The sequence below is a fragment of the Alligator mississippiensis genome, chromosome 4 (genome assembly GCF_030867095.1).
Source record: "Alligator mississippiensis isolate rAllMis1 chromosome 4, rAllMis1, whole genome shotgun sequence".
In the NCBI taxonomy this organism is placed as follows: Eukaryota; Metazoa; Chordata; order Crocodylia; family Alligatoridae; genus Alligator; species Alligator mississippiensis.
The window spans coordinates 129,614,202-129,632,583 of record NC_081827.1 but is presented as its reverse complement, the minus strand read 5'-3'; the positions used below and the strand labels follow the sequence as shown (position 1 = coordinate 129,632,583).

General features: G+C 43.1%; 1 protein-coding gene across 3 annotated transcripts in view; it reads right to left on the bottom strand.

Moving 5' to 3' along the window:
- Positions 1–12,869, bottom strand: part of LOC132250202 (endogenous retroviral envelope protein HEMO-like) — a 100,491-nt gene extending 87,622 nt beyond the window's left edge. For all 3 annotated transcript variants that reach the window (XM_059726622.1, XM_059726621.1, XM_059726624.1), the window contains exon 1: positions 11,134–12,869. The gene's annotated coding sequence lies outside the window, so the exon portion shown is untranslated. The remainder of the gene's footprint in view (positions 1–11,133) is intronic.
- Positions 12,870–18,382: the final 5,513 nt, after the last annotated feature.

Genomic DNA, 18,382 nt, shown 5'->3' with positions numbered 1-18,382 from the left:
CTTTAATAAATCAAGTCTTTAAACTTATGTTGTTGTTCATCTGAGCCTCCACCTAATGAACCCGGGGACAAGTTTTCCCCAACAGTTTTCTGGTGTCAGCAGTGGGATGCTGCGGAACACCGAGCTGACGGCTTGAACAGTCTGGGGACACAGCTGACACCCGTGGCGCCAAACACAGAGGTAAGAGATCCTAATTGAAAAATCTCACTTAACAGGTCTCAGTGCTCCCTAGTCTGGACGAATTACATCTCTCAGCGGTAAGCGTTCCCTACGTTATTAATGTAGAGTTTAAGACTTGCTTTATCTGACTGACTGAAATTTGTAACACGATACTTTATCTAAAACTGAATACGTGGGATCCCTGACAGGTAGACTGCTCTGACTTGGTCTGGGGACGCCCGGACTCTTCTCTGCCTATCCCTTTGCCTACTGGCTTTAGCAGTCCCTGTCCTGAGGCTAAAATTTGATTTGACAAACTTGTTAACTTTCTACAAGTGTAGTGGGGAACTGGGTTTATATTAGATTACTATAGACTAAGGGATATTGAAACCTCGAAAGTACTATGAACATTATCCATACCCTCGCTGACCAAGGCTGGGACAAAAGAAAATTTTCTTGAACCCCGTGCCTCAGCACTATCCTTTAGAATGATAATGAACCGCTGACCAAATCTGAGACTAAGGCTGAGTCTAGCTGCCCCAAGGCTGCCCGCAAAGCAGACTTGAAAGCAAGGGGGCTCAGCTCGAACCTCGTGATCCAGCGGACAGGTTCCCTTCCCTTTCCCTTCTCCTCATTCACGAACAGGCTGTCTGACTAGTCAGTGGGTAAACATAAAACGCTGCTTTGTGTACTACCCTTGGTTACAATTATTATATTTAAGTTCCCGTTCTCTTCCTTAACTGAAGACAAAAGAAATGGGTCAAGGAACCTCTTGCGCGGACCCAAAAACACCCTTGGGTTATATGCGCAAGACTTATGAAACTCAATTGGGTTCCAAGAAGCAAAAGCACTTAGTTAAATTGGCATGTGCTTGGAATGGGTATACCTATGAAAACCCCGAGTTACAGTTCCCTGATAAAGGAACCTTTGACCCTGACAAATTAAATTACCTGAGGGGATTCTTAGAAATACCCAAGCCAAAGCAAATGGAATATTGATACCTATGGGATAATGAAGCTTCTAAAAGAAAACGAAAATCAATTAAGGCTAGTCTCAGAGATTCAAACGAAAAATTGAACAAACAATCGGCTACTTTAAAAGAGGCAAAATCCAGCCCTAGCGCTTCCCCACCTGATCCTCCTACCTATAAAAAATTGTACCCCAGTATTCCGGCGCCCAACAATACCACTCTGGAAGACTCAGAAGTTTTGCTAAACTCCTGGGTACCCAGTCAAGCTCCTCCACCTCCACCTCCGATTCCTGCAGAGGGGTCCGTTACCTCTGAAAGCAGTACCAGACAAAATTCTGCTAAAACACCAACCGCTCCCCTCTCCCCCCCACCTTCTACTGACTCAAGTTCAGATGAGGATGACCTGCCCACTGTCTGTGATGTTAAGAAAAATTTAAAGTCTGAATTAAGACCATTATATGACGTTAAAAATATCAAAAGGGGTCCAAATGGGCAGAGTGTAATAACCCTATATGCCCAAGAGGGAGGAAGATTGATTGTAACCACCTTCAGAGACCCTCAGTATTTTAAATCAACTGTTCTCTGCCCATTGCGACAATACTTGTCTGAAATGCACGGCAGCCAAAGGACCATTGTTAATGTTCCTTGGACTGCTAGTGACATCACCACCTTTTGCAATACCTTTCCAAAACTGAAAGTCCCTCAGACTTTAGAGAAAAGTTGCAACAAGTTTTTAATATCTATAATCCCATCGTGTCAAATGTCGATTGGCTCCCTAAGCAGTCTCTTAAACCCAGAACAAAAGCGGCTTCTTATTGCTGAAACCTGAAACATACAGAACGGCACTCCATGGCCACGAAATGATTACAACTATGAAAACAATCAGGGATTGCATGATTTGCAAAATGCAAGGGCCACTCTGTTAAACGCCATTACCAGAGTAGCTCAGAATCACGTAGATTGGACAAAGGTAGAAAATTGCAAACAATATCCTGACGAGCATCCAGCTGATCTTCAAAATCGACTTTGTGCAGCAATTCAAAGACATACTGGCATTGATCCTGGTGCAGACAATATGCGAGGGTTAATAGTTACCACTTATGTAAAGAATTTACAGCCGAAGCTACAGGATAAACTACAGCAATTAGTCCTGGGCTGGAAGGGTAAACCTATGGCTGAGATTGTTCAGGCTTGTGTAGATTTATGGGAACAACAGCAGGCAGAAAAGGAAAAAAGAAAAGAACTTAGAACTAGCCTGATGGCTTTGCAAATCCAAGACTTAAAACAAAAACAGCGTACTGGTCCTCGCCCATACGTCCAACCTCGCAAAAACTTTTATCCTGGGGCCCCAGCATCCGATCAAAACCCTCGTTCACAAGTTAACTCAAGACCAAATGTACCTCCTTTTCAGCTGCGTTTCCAATGTGGACCGCGTCCTGACGATGTTTGTAATTACTGTAAACAAAAGGGACACTGGAAAACTAATTGTCCAAACCGGCCCCAGCAAAATGGCCCATCTGTTTCCTGCCCCTCAAGCCAATGACGGTTCAGCACAACCTCTGTGTCACCAGAATGTGCTGCGCTGCATTCTCTCACCAAAACCTCTAAAGATGCCAGTGTAACTGTGACTGTTAATGACAAATCTCATAGTTTCCTTGTAGATACAGGGGGCTCAATGTCTACTATAAAATATGAGGAAGCTAGAAGACTAATACCCACCAATGAAACAGTCAATGCAATTGGTGTAGGGGGACAAATCATTCCGCATAAATATGCTAGTCCAGCTACAGTCAAAATTGGGCCATTGTCTGCTGACCATGCTTTCTTGTTAAGTCCTACTGCTCCAGTAAATCTATTAGGAAGAGATTTGTTGTGTAAATTGGGCGCCACAATCTACTGTTCCCCTGAGGGTGTGTATTTAGATCTGCCCTCTGATCAGACCCAAAATTTAATGCTCTTGTTCTCTACAGACCCTGAGAATAACCAAATAGATGGTGACTCTCCCAACTCTCCATCTCTTTTGGATGTTCCAGAGTCCTTGTGTGCTTCCCACTTCAATGAAACGGGAAAGCTCTTGAACATTGAGCCAGTTCAATTGACTTATAATACACGCAAACCTTTTCCTGCTGTAGATCAGTATTCCCTTTCCCAAGAAGCTGAGGAAGGCATTGCCCTGGTCATAGATGCACTGTTGCAACAGGGTGTTTTAATTCCAATTCACTCTCCCTGTAACACCCCTATCCTATCTGTAAAGAAACCCTGGAAATTAGAAAAGCACGGAAATCCTGGTTATCACTTTGTACAAAATTTAAGAAAAGTCAATCAATTTGTTATTCCTTCTCATCCTGTTGTGCCAAACCCTTCTACTCTCCTCTGTTATGTCTCAGCTCTGTGTTCTTGGGCAACCCTGGCACAGGATGCAGTCTGTCTGACTCACAAAGGACTCACCCCCCTCTCCCTCCCCTCCTCTACCTAAACAAAACTGATTAAGATGCAGTGAGAGACACACCTAAAACTCTCCAGATAAGGGTGACAAGAGTGAACAACTGCCCTAGGTCTCATTTACATCCGAGATGGAACCAGATGACCATTCATTTACATGAGAGATGGAGAACAGAAAGCCTGAAGCAGAGACTGCAGTGAATTCTGGGACCAGAGAAGCAGGGGAGCACTGCATGATGGGGAATCTGTGCTTCAAATGTTAATCAACCCATGTTCACACACACCCAGCTCAGCATTTATCAGACCAGTTCTAATCTGGATTTACTAAGGACTTTTCCCCCCGAGACACACACACAGAGCTCTAAGTGTAATAGGCATCTCAGGCCGTACATTCCCCGGTCCCACTATGGGAGGCCTATTTAAACTCGATTGACTAAAACTCGGTTGCCGGGTTAGGGAATGCTGAGGCAAGAGACCGAGTCAGAGGGGGTATGGGCAACATTTGAACAATGGTTAAGGGTTCATCACAGCATCCAGCCTGCTGGAGCCCTAATCCCAGGTGTTGTCATATCTTTCCCGAGACAACTGGTGGGAGTCCTCTCCACAAAAGGTTATGAACACCCCAATAATTGTCTTAAGTCTGTTAAAAGACTATAGTAAGATCTGGAAAAGTCATGCTAAGCTGAGGCTTGTGCACAACAAGTAAAAATCCAAAATCCTGATGCTGCAAGCTATCTATTGTTCCTGAAGAAACCATGAGATATAGTATCCCATCAGTATATCTGCCATCCATAGGAATTTCAAGCTGGCTCACAAGTATTTGTGTTACTCCCTAATCTTAAGTGTTTCCTGACTATCAATCAGTTTCCTGAGATGGTCCAAACCAGATAACCCCTTGTCAATAGAAAAGACAATGATTTACACTACTGAGGGTGCTTCGAAGCAGCTGAACTGAGGGTATAAAAATCTGTAAGTGTGTATGCTGCAAAAAGAAGAAGCAGCAGGAGGAAAGAAGGAGAAAAGGAAAGAAGAAGAAAACTCCTGTGCTGACACCATCCCCTGTCGTTCTTGGGACGCTGGAAGAACAGATCGTCTCTCTCTTCAAGGATTGTGCTACGGACTGTGCCTGTCAGCTTTGCAGCCCGAGTACCTTGGACTAGGTGAGATCCCAGCACTCGCTCTCTCTCTCTTCTCTCTAGGCATAAACTTCTGAACCTGAACTGTATCAGTTAAGCTTGGGCTAAGTTTCCCCAAATACTTAGTGAAACTAGGGTAGTATTGTCATTGTTTGTGTTTGTTTTTCTTTTGCATGTCTATTACTACTAGTACTATTATATATTTCATATGCTTAGCAATAAATAACTTTTATAGGCAAACTGGAAGTAATTGGGTATATTTTTCCTTCTCTGCTTCTTTTTCCTCCCGTGCTCTGCAGCAACGCTTCTTTTACCTAAGCTAAAGATCCCTGTGAAGCCCAAATTATTGTGGGGTCTGCTCATCAAGAGGCCAAAGATTGGGATGTGCTGAGTTTGAAACACATAAGGGGATCAGCTTGTACAGGCTGATTGACCCAGTTTGACTCAGACGTGCCCTTATGAACTGAATGCTGGCCCATGAGGGTGTCAGCTGGACACCCAGCCGGATTCAGAGGGATTCTGTTTACCTGTGTGCTTGTGTCTGACTGCATTTTATTGTTGCTCTTATGAACTGATTCTTGGCATATGAGGGTGTCAGCCTGTCCATGTCAGGTGTGTCACGTTAATTTGTGCGTGTTTGTGTGTATGACTGATTTGGTGACTGGAGGAACCCAGTCCCATTGAGATTGAGTACTGCAAGATAGCTCCACTGGGGGTGAGGGCTTGCAGAAGGGAGAAATACAGCTCCGCATAGTAACACAAGCAGCACATTGACAGAATCACCAAGACCCTAGAAACTATCCCTAATAAATGAGCACACCCCAAAGTAATGGGCAAATTTGGTAACACCTCAGCATGATTCCTGCCTCTGCTGCTTTCTTTTCTGTTGTTGATTTATGTTCTGCTTTTTTCTCTATCCCAATACACCCTAACTCCCAACTTCTGTTTGCGTTCACTTACAAAGGAAGGCAATATACATGGACACGATTGCCTCAAGGGTTTACTGAAAGCCCTTCCATATTTTCGCAAGTGCTAAAGAAAAATTTAGATACTATCACATTACCTTGTAACTCAGTACTCATTCAGTATATTGATGATCTTATGATTGCTTCAGAAACTGAAATCGCCTGTGTTACAGATACAATTCACCTTCTAAAATGTTTAGCCCAACAGGGTCATACAGCTTCCAAAGCTAAGTTGCAGTTTTGCCAGCTAAAAGTTATATATTTGGGGCACGAAATCTCCAAGGGGCATAGACATTTAACTACAGATCGCATTTCTGCCGTTCTCTCTCTCCCCAAACCTACTACCAAGAAACAATTCAGAGGGTTTCTAGGCTCTGCTTCATATTGTCGACAATGGATACCCAATTTTTCCTTACTGGCAAAACCCTTAAACGAGCTTACTAGAGACGATTCCACTGATAACCCTCTCCCGTGGACCGAACACCACGAACAGGCATTTGTTGATTTAAAGGCAGCCCTAGCCTCTGCACCAGCATTGGGACGCCCCAACTACGATAAGCCCTTTACTTTTTACTTTCATGAAAGAGAAGGTGTTGCTTCTGGAGTTCTGACTCAACCTTTTGGTTCCTCTTACAAACCAATTGCTTATTCTTCTTCCTTGCTTGATCCTGTTGCACAAGGATTTCCACCCTGCCTGCGTGCTGTAGCTGCCACTGCATTGCTTTTAGACAAGTCAGCAGCTATAGTGTTAGGATCGCCTCTTACCCTTGCTGTTCCCCAAGCTGTATCTGCCTTGTTAAACCATGGAAAAACTCAACACTTGTCCTCTCAAAGGTTATCTTCTTATGAGCACACTATTTTAGCTGCCAATAACGTTACTATTGTTCATTGTGATGTTTTAAATCCTGCTTCTCTTTTACCTTTACCGCACGATGGAGATACTCACTTGTTAGATCATGACTGCATTACTCAGACAGATCAGGTATTTACCCCATGTCCAGATCTCACAGATACACCTCTAGTTAACCCTGATTGTATTTTTTTGTAGACGGCTCATGTAAAAGAAACGCGACTGGGCAACTTCGTGCGGGATTCCCCGTATTCTTCCAATTACACTAATGCACCTCAGGAACATGCCAAATAGAAAACATGGGTTGACACCATACGAAATTTTGTTTGGTAGACCGATGAATGTAGGCCTACACCCTATCAACGAACAAAAAGCAGCAAGCCTGTTGGAAGGCCATGAGAATGTGTTAAATTATTGCAGAGGACTCATGAAAACTGCTAAAGCTTTGTTCCCACAGGTCAGTGCAGCCTTACATGTGCCTACTGATGTTCCTTGCTGTTCTCTAAGTCCTGGAGACTGGATCCTTGTAAAAGAATTTCATTGGAAAAACTGTCTGCAGCCTAGATGGAATGGACCTTTATCAAGTCTTACGAACCACCAATACGGCTGTAAAGGTTGATGGAAAGTCATGCATCTCATTGCAGAAGAACCTTAACGCCAAAAGAAGTAGAACAAATCGACCCGGAACCAACCCAGCTGGATTTAAATCCCACTCCAACAGGAACTGGATTTGATGAGGAAGGTCTCCCCGATGTAAGCACTGAAGCAGCTCACCGGGTTGAGCCCCCTCATACCTACAACCTGCGTCCAAAGAAAAAATAAACCAAATACAACGATTTCAGTAAAAGAAATCTTCTGTATGGTGAAGCAAGTGACAACGTAATCCAGAAGAATTGCCTGCAGAGGCAAGCCAAACAATACCTGCCAACAGAATTCAACATAATGAAGCTGTTGATGTTAATGTTAAGTAGTACTAGCTATGGCAAATGCAAATGTGTATTTACAGTTCCTGAAAAGGGTTACTTTGGCCTTAAATGTTTCTGATTGTTGGGTCTGTGGACTTATCCCCAGAACTAATGACGAAGGATTTCTAATGATACTGCGACCTTTAACCCTTCTAAATTTAACCGTGCGGTGGGCAGACCCAAACAATGCCACCTGGAATGATGACAAGTACCTTAAGGTGACACCTCAACAGGGAGAAATATGTTGGGTATGCAACTACTCCCAGCAGTGAAATTATTCAGTGGGGCATAGTAACTGTAACCATTATGATATGGGTAATGGAGTTTGGATGAATAATCACACCAAAGACAGAACATGGTGCAAAAGTTTCAAAAGTTGGTATAACCCATATGATCAATCAACCACTGACGGCTCAATAACCTGTAAATCAATACAGCTACCAAATATTACTGTGTGAGATTGCTCTCTAATAGGAGGACATTGGCATAAAAACGGCACACCCATACCAACAACAAATGTTTGGGGTAGACCTAGTCCTGTGGGGGGCTGGGGCCATCACATGTCTAACTTTCTATACAATAACCAGTATAATGGAAATAAAAAAACCTCATCCAGCTGGATGGCCTTAAAGGGAACCCATTGGGTATGTGGTACAAAAGCTTACCACCAGCTACCACCTGGCTGGTTTGGGTCTTGCTATTTAGCTTGGTTAACTCCAGCAGTAAGAATAACCAAGTCCTTACCCCAAGGTCGCCTCAGAAATCGGAGGGAAAGTCCTAACCAGTCAAGTCAAGAATAAGCTGCTTGAGCTACTTTAAAGACATATAAGAATCCTTTAACAGTAGGAAAGCTGATTGGATGTTCAGTAGTGGGGATAATTCCGCTTATAACCGGCCCTGCCATTTCCTGTGTGGGAAAATATACCCTGCAACTACAAGCGGTGGTTGAAGTATTAGCCCTAGAAACCAAAACTGCCATAACGAGTTTAGGAAATGCCATAAAGACTGTAGCACAAAACCAGGACAATCTACAACAGATGGTTATACAAAACCGATTGGCTATTGGTTACACATTAGCGTCTGAAGGGGGTGCCTGTGCTGTAATGGGGCAGGAATGTTGTACCTATGTAAATAGTACTTTTAAGTTAGTAGAAGAGCAAGTGAATGATGCCTTAGCTCATGCTGCCAAGGCTGCTGAAGTAGCCTTTGTTCCTAAAGATTCTTCGGCAGATTGGTTTGTTTGGTTAGATCCTAGAGGATTGTTTAAAGGGCTCCTGGGGAAGATAGTGTCTGCATTATGCATTATTTTAATTTTAGGCTTAAGTTTATATGTAATAGCACAACTAATTTTATGTTGCGTAAAATTGTTTGTAAAGAAGGCTAAACAAACTCTCTCAACAATATCAAAAGAAACAGTAAAACAAATGATGGTAGAATTTAAGGAAAATGAGATAGAATAGGAGAAACTATGGACAGACCTGCACCAGATAGAAATAGAGTCATTCTTCTTTTGAAGGATCAAAGGGGGGAATGAAGGGGAACAGAACGGAGTCAAATCGCCATTATGTATAAGTGAGCAGGTCACGTACACAGCTTAAGCTATGAGGAAGTCAAAGGGCATGACCCCAAACTGCTAGGCTAAGCACAAACTGGAATAATTCTAGTTTAGTAAAAACAGGATACTAGTATAGAAAGAGTGTGCTATTAATGGATTGATGTATCTGTTACTATGCATATGATGTCATACTTCCTATACCATACTTGCTATATAATCAAGCTGCGCGCGAAGTAGAACAACAGACAGTTTCTTCTTGGGGCAGTTGTCTGTTCAGAATGCATTCTTTAATAAATCAAGTCTTTAAACTTAGGTTGTTGTTCGTCTGAGCCTCTGCCTAACGAACCCGGGGACAAGTTTTCCCCAACAAGACCAGAGCCAGAGCAGGGCCCAGGCTGGCAATGGGGGTGGGTTACAACCTAGTGCCGAGCGTGGGGAAAGCAGCCCCTCACCTGCCCTGTGGCCAGCACCCTACACTGCAGCCACTCACAGCTCACATGAGGCTGCCTGTGCCTGCTCAGGACAGCCCTGCATGGGCTGCAAGCAGCTGCAGCAGGGAGCACCGGCCAAGGGGTGGGAGAGGGGCCACTTTTCCTCATGCTCAGCACCAGCTCCTTCCCTGCCTGTGGGCTTCCCTTGACCTTCCCTGACCCCCCTCCCCCACACCCTCCGCTTACCTGACTTTCCGGCACCAGTGCAGCCACATGGTCCCAGGCCAATAGCCCCTGCTGTTGTAGGAGCTGGCCAGGGCTTCCCCTGGGTCCTACTGCCTCTGGCTCCTGTCATTTTTTGACAGGAACCAAGGACAGATAAATATTAATTTTCTAAATTTTTTAAGGGCCTCACGGACCGGATTTGGCTCCCAGGCCATATTTTGCCCACATACTGATCTAACTCAATTTTTTCCATGTTTCTACTTCAATTTAATAACACCTTAGCAAGGAAAAACACACAGTAGGGAACGAGATAGAACTGATAATGAATCTAACCCATGCATGACAATAAGGTAAGAATTAACATTTAAAAGGCTACCCAAAAACATTACATTTTTGTTATTTTGTTTTTAATGAAGAAAAAACCAAATCTAAAAATAAAAATTATGGCCATCCTGTAAAATAGAAATGAATGTAATTACTAATTGTTAGTATAGATAATTGACAATTTTGTGCAGCTGTTTCTTCTTAAAACAAAACAAAAACAAACAAAACAAAGCCATCACTGGCTCAGAATAAGACGGGGTCAAAAACCACAATGATTTGATCAGTCAAATTAGCCATGTACTTAATTAAGTACATAGATCCCAAGTATCTATACACTTGTTTGGTCAAACATACAGAGGTATTTTAAAAGCAGAAATGGTATTAGCCAGGTAAAACATACTAAATCAATACTTCAAACACTTCAGTGGTTCCCTAATCACTCTGAGGTACAAGATAAGATTTCTATCAACAACCTGAGAAATCCTACATATCTTCAATTACAACTGCAAACATACCTTTCCCTTACATATTGTTAAAATAATTAAGGTTAGCAGTTCTCTTGTAAGTCCTTAGTGTGAAGAAAATCCTGCTTCCATTAAGTCAATAGCAAAGCTTTTACTGACTTTATAAAGTCCAGGATTTCAAACAAGAAATGCAAAACTCTAAAACTCTTGGTTCAGAAATGATACCTTTCATTAGACCAGCTAAGAAATCACACAAAAAAATTGTTCTTGGGGATCTTTGGGTGTTTTAAACAAGGAGTTTTCAGTGGAATACTCTGATTGTTTCACTTCTTCTCATGGTCCTTTAGGAGTAGACAAATCTGTTTACTCAGGGTTTTGGATTACCATTTCAAACAAATAGCAAGTTTCAATCTCAGTGATGCTAATAATAATAATGTGAAAGGTCAGCTTAAAAATAATTGAGCATCTGATCTAAGCCAATTCCAGTTTTAGAGGAGAGACTTTCAGACAACCAAATAATAAAAATGAACAATATGTTGAATAGAAATGAACTCTGCCCCACTAAGTTTATTAGGACAATGAGGATAATTATTAGCATTCTGACAACAGGCAAGTAGCAACAGAGCAATGAAAACAATTTTTCTTACCTTAAGACTTCTTTCTTCCTCTACAATAGCATGGAGTCAATACATTTGCTTTTCAAACTGATTTTCATGACAGCTTAAACACGCACTACAGAAACAAAAGCTACTTTGCCAGGTTCAAAGATAAAATCCTTATTTAAGCAGCCAAATGTCATCCAGACACAAAGTCAAACCAACAACTGAGTTTTGGTTCTTTCTGACCTCTTTCCAGGCAGTTTACGCATGTACACCCCCCCCCCCCAAGCAAAGGACTCCGATAGTAACTGAGCAAACTAGGAGTGAGAGGAGGAGAAATAATCTACTCCTTTCCTTTGGTATTTGAGTACAGAGCACCTATTTCTTTTAACAAAGGAATATTACCAAAGGAAACAAGGGCAGAGAGAGCTAAACAGCTGTTACTCATTTAGCAAGGAAACTTATTTAGCCCCAGAGACCCCAGGATGAGATTGAAGTGTTGGCTACAAATGTCCAACTCAGGATCCTTAAAATTCTGGTTTATTAGGCAGATTGAAACACTGTAATGAGTTAAATCATAAACCGTGGGGCTGGTCCCCACACACACACACACACACACACACACACACACACACACACACACACACAGTAGCAAGCTACAAGAGTCAGGTATACCTATCCCACAGGCACTGGAGTCTGCTGTTGAGGCTTCTTTCAGCGTGGTGTTATCTTCCAGAAGGGGGTCGCCGGCTGGTCCTTCTGGCTGGACAGGTCGGGTGCTGGTCAAGTTGGAGATCAAGAGGGTGCCGCTGAGGGTCACTTTTCACTGCTTTTTATCTATCCTTGGCAGACTTTGGTGACTCCCCAGTTTTCAGGTTTGCCCAATCCAGGGGTCGTTGACCCTCGTGGGACTTCCCCCCCCTCGGTGGCTACTGGATGGCATCTGTCAGGCCCAGGGGTTGTCCACATGTACGTGCAGGTTTGGGAGTCCATTGATGAATTTTGAATAGGGCTCTGGGAGCGGTTGATCTGGAGATATTCAGCCCAAAAGTTGGTCCCCGGCATTGATTAACTCAGGCCAGGGCTTCTAGCCCTTGATCAATGCCATTTAGAGATTTCCTGGTTGTTACATTGTCTTCTATTGAGTTCTTCCGTTGGTTGATCTGCAGTTTCCTTAGGTGTTAATCGCTGCCTGCTGCTATAGTGTTACATATTCAATCACTGATTCACTCGTTCTTTCAGGGGCCAGCCTGATACAGGGAAGTGGCAGTTGAACTCCTGCCCTTGTTAACATTGTTACTAAACACATTTATAGTTGAAAGTTGAAAGGTGAGGCGTATAAAATATAAGCTACAAATGCCATGGCGCACAAATAGATAAAAATACCAAAATACACAGGGAGATACAAAATGCGCACACACAAAGTTTAAAACACAATTCCTTATCTTAAAGTGAAAGAAAGAGGAAGGAAGAAAAGGTAGAAGAGGAAAAACATATTTAAAGAGGGGAGAGCAAATGCAGGCAAGAGGAAAAGGGGGCTTTCTGCTACAGAAGAACATGAAACTTCTGGCCATTTTCACAAGTGACACAAATATCACCACACTTAATGTAATGACTTAAACCAGGGGTGCCAAACATATGGCCTGTGGGCTGTATCTGGCATGCGGAGCCTCCCTCTGCAGCCTGGGATGCTGAAGGGCCACAAGAAAATGCAGGGGCTGGGGTGGGGGGTGAGGCCTGCCACATAATGCAGAGCTATTTGGCCCCACTGGCCATGATAAACCTTTGTCACAGCACAGGATCCCTGTCACCCTGGCTCCCTAACCCCCAGGCTCTTTGTTGCCCCCAGGCCCACCGCTGTGACAGCCACAGGTATGTCCTGGGCTGGCCCTGGCTCATGAGAAGCCTCACAGACTGGATCCAGCCTGAGGCCCCAGGTGAGTTTGACACTTCTGGCTGAAATTAACATGCAGCAGTAAGCCGATGCCTACTATACAGAAGGACTATCAAGCAAGTGTGACATTTCAGATAAGCAAGGTCAGTGGCTGAATAAACACCCAGGGGAAAAAAAACCTAGAGTCCAGGCAATGAAAAGTGAACCCGGATCTCAGGAGAGCAGGGACCCAGCTACAACATGGACACCAAACCAGAGCAGAGTCTGGGGCGTCTGTGCAGGGGGACTGGCTGGTAACACCACTGGGGCCATGGTGTCTCCTCTGCTCACTAAGCTGCAAGGGGGGACACAGCAAAGGCAAGCGGAGAAGAGAAAGGCAGCATGGGGTGGAAGTCTACTATTATTATTATTATAATTTAGATGTATACCCTGTTCTATCCAGAAAAGGCTAGGAACAGCTTACAGTATGTGATAAATGCATGAAAGGAAAGCTTATGAGCTGAAACACATCACATGCACAAGGAGATCCGGTGCACGCATCAGGCACATCTATGTCCTGCACACAAAGAGCACAACACACATGCTGCACATGATGGACACAGGCACTCTGCATGTGCGCACACACCCAGAGGATACACAGACCATGCCCTGTACACACATGTGCACAAGTTGTATTTGGAAAGATATTCAGGGATGAAAAGCACAGTGAAAAAGCAAGCCATTTGTACCAGTCACTGAATAGTCATGTAATGGCACATGACATACTAACAGCTCAAGAAATTCTACCAAAAGTTCCACAAGTGGCATTTAACAGTTCACTGACAAGTATTTCCTCTAAAGGGCTCAGTCAAAATGTTGATAGGAGCATGGAGGAAAAATCTGCTGAGAATTCTATTTGAGCGTTGGTGTCCCAGGGTACCCAAAGACAATAACTACTCAGAAAAAAATGACATAGAAAACAGCTGCGTCTAGAAGGATTTGCAAAGCTATCATAATTTTCTTAATTAAAAATAAAATGCTTTTTGAGAGAGCCAGGAGAAAATAATTTCTTGAGGGTGTCTTCACAAATAGAAAGAAAAGGCTTTCATCATTTGAGCTGCCACCAGCTGCGAGGAACTTACAAGATGACAGAGGCATTTGAAATTACAGGATACCCCATGGTTGTTCTGTTTCCCTTGCTCTCAATTCATTGCTCTGTTGCTTGTGACTTTCCTTTGAAGCAAATATATATTAAAAAAGAAAAACTGGGGGTTTTGTTATATTAAATATATATGATGGATGTGCGTTTTGTTCCCTTCCCTTCCCCAATTATTTCTGGCTTTTCTTTCTCTCCCTCTCTATTCCCTATAGACAAGCATAAGTGAGCTCAGACTTAGGATAAGCTTTAACATTTTTATTTTGGTAGCAAGTTTTTGGTTTTGGATATCCACTATTTTACATTGTATTATTATCATTTTTGTATTGATTTTTACTGTTTCATATGGCTATTGTATGGTTTAGGCCTGTGTTTGTAAGTGAACCAAAGTAATATCAAGTTTCCATTTTGTATGTCAAGCCTCCATCTCATGTCCTTTGCCCAGGCATCCCCTGTGTTGCAATTGTATGATTCACGTATCCCTCCCATGTAAATTGGTTCCCGGATGAATGAGAGTGATTGGGAATGTTTGAAATACAATGGTAGCAGGCCTCTACTGAATGGCCTATAATGATTAGGCCATCACCTCACATTGATTCACCCAGGAACCATGGACCTCACCCAGGAACAGAGACAAGAACCCAGCATTTGAAAGACCAAAGACCCTGCAGAACCAGCAATATATATGGCATTGTGTGCATGATATATGAATTGGTGATCTGTGTCTAACTTTTGGGGTGTATAGTGTATGTGCTTGAATTGGTGACAGGTATGCATATGCCTAGGCTGGTTTGGATGTGTATGTGCCTGAGCTGGTAGGATGCATGTGTATGCACCTAATTGATTTGTGTGTTTGTATATGTGCAATTGTGTCACACCCTCCTATCTAACAGCGCAATATTGAGATCCTGAGAGTTGGACTGACCCCACAGGGCTACACCCCCAGTGGCTGAGGGGGTGCATAGCAGCAGCAGGAGTGCAGTGGGAACATGGCAACAGTAGGTGGCGCACTGCCATGCTCAGGGGATGCATGTGCACCTACATGCACCCCCTATGCGTCACCCATGTCAGAAAGCCTGGTGCTGCCCCAGAGCCACCTAGCGCCCACTATCCTCAAGGCCCAACCATCACAGAAAGCTGGTGCCACCGCACAGACTTGCACAAATAGACCCAAGCTCTCTCACCTTCCCCTCCAACAATTCACAGCAAAGAGGGAACTTATGTACGTCAGTCAGGCTGGCATGTCACACCTCCCACCAGTGTCAGGCTACAAGTAAGTGATTTACCCAACAATGAAAAGGAAGCGACTGTTCCTGCTGCATGGTACCAGAAGCTTGCAAAACAAATGGCTGGTCCTACAGTAGATTCTTTGGAGTCTGATACAACCCTAGGAACGTATGAGGGCAGAATGGGCCACTTTGAATCCGTGCAACAGAATGGATTCACCTAGTTTGTCTCCCTGTTTAAACACAAGCCTTATAATTTTATCCATAATTCATGAATTTTGTCATTGAAATAGATTCTCTCTTGCACAAATTAAGGCTTTTGGAGAACACCAAGCAATGTGGTGTATGCTACTCCAGTGGTCAACAGCCTAACTATTGAAAATCTGCACCTTATTTTGCACTTTCTAGTTTCAGCATGTGGAAAGAACTCTACAAATTTTTTAAAAAAATCTTATTTCTTTCCAGCATAGCTAGGACTTACCTGTCACAGATTAATTTTGCTTTACACCAAATGCCCTCATCAAGTGTTATTTCAGCAGTCTGCTTCACAATAATTTTTTGTGTCCTATAAAACACAGCCCTTCCCTGGTTTCACTCCTATATGAAATAATTCATTAGTTGTTATATTCTCAACCTGGATATCTTGTTACATTTTTGTAACACAATTTTTCAGCAGATGATGAATCAACAATTCATTCTGTGTATTTTGTATAAGACAAAAAGTATAAACTGTAAATGACACTCAATGTAGTTGGTCTTTTTTCCCTTTCAAACAGAGGAACAGAGAAATTTATTCTCTCAGACACTTTAAAATCTATCCTTTTATGGATTATCTCCTTTATCACTGTTAATCCATCTCATTTGCCCATAGAAGCCTCAATTGAGACTGGAACCCTGCTATGCTGGACACTATACATACACCATTAACTATAATCCCTTACTCTGAAGAGCTTAAAATCTAAATAAATCAGAATAAAAAGGGGTAGGGAAAATACATTATCATCCCCATTTTACAGATGGGGAGCTGTGGCAGAGAGACTTGCAAAGTTGGGAGTAAAACCTAAGTATCTTAAACAGACCAGGATCACAGAACCATTCTTTCTTCAGCTGCTAATAGACACCTATATAGGAACTATAGGACAGAAGTGACTGTTTAGTCAACAGCACCTTCAAGTCCTAAAACATTCCAGCCTGGCACAGTTCCAGAGAGGAGCAGCCAGTTGCACTTGGTGCTGGTTGGAAGCAGAACCCAAAATGAGGAAGAACTTTACTGTGCTGATTGTTGTTATTTTTCATGTTATTCCTATTCAAATACTAAGCCAAAGTGCTTAATTATGGTGAGGTTTGCCTGGTAGCATTTGGTGATGCTTACATTTAAAGGAGAGGGAGGGAATGCTCTGATCTTTTTGGAAGGAGAGCATGTGTGTGTGTGGGCAAGTGGGGAGAGCAGGGAAGCACTGCAAAAGGACATTCATTTTCCTCTAAACAACGCAGGAACTTTACTCACAGTTGTACTCTCACAATTGACCATTAACCTTCTAGAGGGTGAGGGGACATAATGCCACACTTGCCATTCATCCGCAAACACACTAAGGGTTAAAACAAAGCCCCACATAACAAAATTACTACTGCAGTCATGAATTGCCAAGGGAGATATCGCTTTGAAAGAGTCATTTGCTTCAAAGGAAAGTCACAAGCAACAGAGCAATGAATTGGGAGCAAGGGAAACCGAACAACCATGGGGTGTCCTGTAATTTCAAATGTCTCTGTCATCTTGTAAGCTCCTCGCAGCTGGTGGCAGCTCAAGTGATGAAAGCCTTTTCTTTCTATTTGTGAAGACACCCTCAAGAAATTATTTTCTCCTGGCTCTCTCAAAAAGCATTTTATTTTTAATTAAGAAAATTACGATAGCTTTGCAAATCCTTCTAGACGCAGCTGTTTTCTATGTCATTTTTTTCCGAGTAGTTAGGGTAGTAGTCTGTAGTAGTAGTTTTTCTGAGTAGTCTTTGGGTACCCTGGGACACCAACGCTCAAATAGAATTCTCAGCAGATTTTTCCTCCATGCTCCTATCAACATTTTGACTGAGCCCTTTAGAGGAAATACTTGTCAGTGAACTGTTAAATGCCACTTGTGGAACTTTTGGTAGAATTTCTTGAGCTGTTAGTATGTCATGTGCCATTACATGACTATTGTGCGACTGGTACAAATGGCTTGCTTTTTCACTGTGCTTTTCATCCCTGAAGATCTTTCCAAATTCCTTGCAAACATTAATGAAGTAAATCCCAGAAATACCATGATGTAAGTAAATGTTCATTTCATTGCTGTCATCAGGAGTCCCACTGTCATTACAGGGTACATTACACATAAACCAGTTGAAGTGATCAGAAAGTGGTTTAAACCTGTAACAGGACAGATATTCAGTGCACATAAACCAGTTTGAAAGTGGCTGAAACCAGTTTGAGATAAACCTGGTTGAATGTAGTATCAAACTTAACTGATGTGGGTCAAACCAGTTTATGTAATGTCTGTCCCAGACCCTTTCCTGGTTTAACTTAAACCAAGAGTCCCCCAGCATCCTGGATGCTTTGCAGCCCTGGGCAGGGCTCTCTGCTCCAGAACAGGGCTGGCCCTGCCCCTCTCTCCTTCACTGGAACTCCAGTACAGACTGCAGGCACAGCAGGTTCTGCCCAGCTTCCCTCTGCCCCTGCCCCCAACCACTTCCTGCTCAAGCAGGGATTTCTCCCCTCCCCTCTCCCACAGCACAGACCCTAGCCAGCATGTGGTATGCTAGCTAATGCTGAGAGGTGTCTGTGTAAGGCAGACAGGACAGCATCTGCCTAGGGCTTTTTGGAGCTAATCAACAGGTCAGCTGATAATGTGTGTCAGTTCCTTCCTTGGAAAAAAGTTGTTTAAGAAGAACTTGAACTAATGAGAGAGGCTTTTGTTATCTCAATGGGGTGCTAAATGCTCTTCTTATCAACTCCCTGCTGGGCTGGTCAGGAGCAGTGAGGGGGAGGACGGAAACCCCTCCCTAATCAGAG